The 4,362-nt window shown below is 43.7% G+C and overlaps 1 non-coding gene across 1 annotated transcript; it reads right to left on the reverse strand.

Annotated features, from left to right (window-relative positions):
* Positions 1-3,840: 3,840 nt before the first annotated feature.
* LOC138093295 (U6 spliceosomal RNA) lies at positions 3,841-3,947 on the reverse strand. The gene has a single exon (XR_011146035.1). It is a non-coding gene; the product is annotated as a U6 spliceosomal RNA (small nuclear RNA).
* Between the last annotated feature and the right edge of the window lie 415 nt (positions 3,948-4,362).

The raw sequence follows: 4,362 nt of genomic DNA on the forward strand, positions 1-4,362 counted from the left end.
TTGCTGCAGGAGGCTGGGGGTCTGCAGAGAGAGCCAGGAATCATTCCGGATATAGCTGCCTGGAAGCTTCATTCCAGAACTTGGTACATAGAACCCGCAGCCCCAGGCTCTCTTTATAGGAGGTGCTGAGCAGGAGGTGTGCTGCCTGCCAGCAGTCACACTTCCTCTCCTAGCGAATGCCCAGCCATAGGAGAAGGTTGGAGAAGGAGAGGAATCAGGGCAGAAGCCCACCACTGTCCACCTGCCCACTTCATGTGATGATGAGAATGTTAACGATGACTACCTTTATTTTTATTTCTTAGGTCAAGATTTTTATAAAGATAATCCCATTTAAGGTTTTTCTCTAAGGGTTTTTCAGCTTCAGCACAGTTGACAGCTGGGGCCAGAGCATTCTTTGCTGTGTGTGTGGGGCTGTCCTATTCATTGTAGGATGTTGAGTAGCACCCCTGGGCCCCACACATCAGGTACCAGTAGCAACCCCAACTCAACTGCAATACTCAAAAAGCATCTCCAGACATTGCCAAATGTCTCCTGGGGGGAAAGTGGTGTCCAGTTCAGAAACCTCTGCTCTAGAGAGAGACATGTCACCCTCTGGCTGTAGATGAGAAGCAAATGCTGAGCGTGTAAAGGGGGATCTCAGACCCTTGAAGCTAGGACACAGGAGGCAGAGCAGGATTTAGTTGCAGGTCCATCAGATCGCATGCCTGGCTCATCTCTCACAGTCTTGCCTGGTTGTGATGAAGATGGATCTGGCCCTGACCAGAGGCGGGGCTGCTGTCTACATCCCCAGCGCTGACCGTGGCAGAGCTCTTGTAGGCTATTTTGCTAAGGTTTTACATCTTCTTTCAAAATCTTCTCAATATCCCTTTGAGATAGATACTACTATTGCTCTCTTTTCAGGGATAAGGCAACTGAGGCTCAGAGGAATAGAGCAAGATGTCCACGGTTGCACAGCTGCTGGGAGGAGACAGTCTCAGCCAGGTCTCTGGTTTCAAGGTCCATGTTCTCCACAACGGCACTGAGACATCCAGACATCTGCAGAGACCCCTGTCGTTCACCTCTCTTTCCAAAAAGAAAGGACAATTGCTCCCTGTATTTCCCTGGCTGACCAGGATTCTGTGCTTGGTCATTTTACCCAAGAGCATGTATGATGGTTCATTTCATAGGTCAGTGTGACCAGGCAACAGAATTCCTAGATACTTAGTCACACATTATTCCAGGTCTGTCTATGTGAGTGTTTCTGGATGAGGATAACATTTGAGTTGGTGGACTTAAAGCAGATTGCCCTCCCTGGTGTGGGTGGACCTCGCTAAACCAGTTGAAGTTATGAATAGACCAAAAAGCTGAGTCTATCCAAGTAAGAAGGAATTCTTCCTGCCTAACGGTCTTGGAACTAAGATATCGGCTTTTTCCTGTCTTTGGACTCAGACGGAAACGTCAGCTCTTCCTGGACCCCAAGCCCACCAGCGTTCAGATTGGAAATATACTGCTGGGTCTCCTGTGTCTCCAGCTTGCCAACCCACTTTGCAGCTCTTCAGACTTACCAGCCTCCATAATCATGTGTGCTAGCTCCTTATAATACACCCTTTCGCCCATGTACACCCTACTGGTTCTGTCTCTCTGGAGAACCTTAATGGAGCAGTTTGTTTGGTTTTACCCGTGGTAACTTCTTATTTCTCATATTTTCAACATTTCTGCCTCATTCTGTTTTAGAGCTGTAACCAATATCTAGCTATTTTTAAAAAAGGCAGCCTGAGAATACTGACGTCAAAGACTTGCTCATGTTGCTGATCTTTGGATAACTTACCACTCATCATTGTAGATGCGCTCTCCATAATGGTCTTCCAGTCTATCAACTCTTTTTAGCCTTCCAATTTACACTTTAATCGATTCTATCAGGCTTTGTAAATTTTAGTGATAAGCTGCCTTGTTTTCAGGATTTCTAAATATTTCTTTTCATACCCATCTGTTCTTTTCTAATCTCTGCCTGGTTTATCTTCTTAGTTTTTAGTTTTTTTTTTCTTTTTCTCTTTAATCTCTGTTACTTCTGCCTTTAACTCTTAGAAGAATTCAACATTGTAATTTTAAAAATCATTTTCAGATCCCACTGTTATTTTCATTTTCTCTAAAGTGATCTCGTCCCCTGATTGCTGTTTTTATTGACTTGGTGTAACTTCAAGCGTCAGTTAATTTTTGTTTCATTCTGTTGTACCCACCACTCCCTTTCTGGGGTGGGGGTGGGGGTTGTTTTCTCTATACGTGCTCTTAGAGTCTCCAGTTCAAAACTACACCTTACAGTGGGTTTCGAGAGAGTTTATCCTAAGGAGATAACTGGGAATAATGCAGGTCCAGTCACTGAGTCATTTGGTAAGTTGGCCAGATCTTTCTTGGCTGCAAGCCTGTTGTTTGCGTTTCCCCACCTTAATAGGTATGTGCCTGGGGTCTAGGCAGCGGTTGATAGAAGCATGTTTTATCCTCTATAAGGAGGGAGCTGCTCCCCATCCTTGGCCCTGTTCCCTGCCTTGCATCAGCCATGTTTAGTTTCAACCACTGTGTAGGAAACAAGCTCCCTGCCTCCTCTGCTTCCAGGCCCACAGGCCAGCAGGCTGGCAGCTTCGGTCCCACTTTCACGTCACGTTTTCTGGCTGATGGAGACGTTGTCTTTTTGTGAGCGTGGCAGCTTTTTAAATCTATCATTACTCTGTGTTGGTGCCAGTGGAAGGCTCAAAGCCTGAATCTTGATGGAGTTTGATGCTCCCTGTGGTACACACATCTCACCACCATTCTGCAATATTTTATCAAAAATCTCCCTACAGAGAATAGTTTCTGGTTGTTAGCTTGGCTTTTTTTTTTTTTTTTTTTTACTTTATTTTGCTTTACAATACTGTATTGGTTTTGCCATACATTGACATGAATCCACCACGGGTGGATAATCCTGAATCCCCCTCTCACCTCCCACCCCATATCATCTCTCTGGGTCATCCCCGTGCACCAGCCCCAAGCATCCTGTATCCTGTATCAAACATAGACTGGCGATTCATTTCTTACATGATAGTATACATGTTTCAATGCCATTCTCCCAAATCATCCCACCCTCTCCCTCTCCCTCAGAGTCCAAAAGTCCTTTCTATACATCTGTGTCTCTTTTGCTGTCTCGCATACAGGGTCATCATTAACATCTTTCTAAATTCCATATATATGTGTCAGTATACTGTATTGGTGTTTTTCTTTCTGGCTTGCTTCACTCTGTATTCAGTTTCATCCATCTCATTAGAACTGATTCAAATGTATTCTTTTTAATGACTGAGTAATACTCCATTGTGTATATGTACCACTGCTTTCTTATCCATTTGTCTGCTGATGGATATCTATGTTGTTTCCATGTCCTGGCTATTATAAACAGTGCTGCAATGAACATTGGGGTACCTGTGTCTCTTTCAATTCTGGTTTCCTCGGTGTGTATGCCCAGAAGTGGGATTGCTGGGTCATAAGGCAGTTCTATTTGCAATTTTTTAGGGAATCTCCACACTGTTCTCCATAGTGGCTGTGCTAGTTTGCATTCCCACCAACAGTGTAGGAGGGTTCCCTTTTCTCCACACCCTCTCCAGCATTTATTGCTTGCAGATTTTTGGATCGCAGACATTCTGACTGGTGTGAAGTGGTACCTCATTGTGGTCTTGATTTGCATTTCTCTGATAATGAGTGATGTTGAGCATCTTTTCATGTGTTTGTTAGCCATCCGTATGTCTTCTTTGGAGAAATGCCTATTTAGTTCTTTGGCCCATTTTTTGATTGGGTCGTTTATTTTTCTGGAGTTGAGCTGCATAAGTTGCTTGTATAAAAAATATGGAACGCTTCATGAATTTGCGTGTCATCCTTGCGCAGGGGCCATGCTAATCTTCTTTGTATCGTTCCAATTTTAGTATATGTGCTGCCAAAGCGAGCAATAGCTTGGCTTTAAAAAGCACTGTATTAATAGTCAAAAGTATGGGCTGAGTCAAACTGCCTGGGTTCAAACCCCAGGTGTATTACTTACTAGTTTTGGAAACTTGTGCCAAGTTGTTTAAAGGCTTTAAGCCTCTTCTGTGAAACACATCAGTAGTCTAATTTCCTACGGATATCATGAGGATTATATAAGATAATTTGTATAAAAATACTTCCCATAGATTCTGGACCCTAGTCAGTCCTCAGTAAATGTCTGCTGTTATTATGGTGGTTATTACTCCTTGGTTTGAATCATGTCACTTAAAACCTAGCCAATCTCCTCAGTCAGGTAAGCTGCATGCATGTGATAGCTAATGGAGAACAACGTCAGATCTGAAGAAGATTTAGCTTTGGACCAGGGACCAGCCTTTATCACTC

Source organism: Capricornis sumatraensis, chromosome 1 (assembly GCF_032405125.1).
Source record: "Capricornis sumatraensis isolate serow.1 chromosome 1, serow.2, whole genome shotgun sequence".
NCBI lineage: Eukaryota > Metazoa > Chordata > Mammalia > Artiodactyla > Bovidae > Capricornis > Capricornis sumatraensis.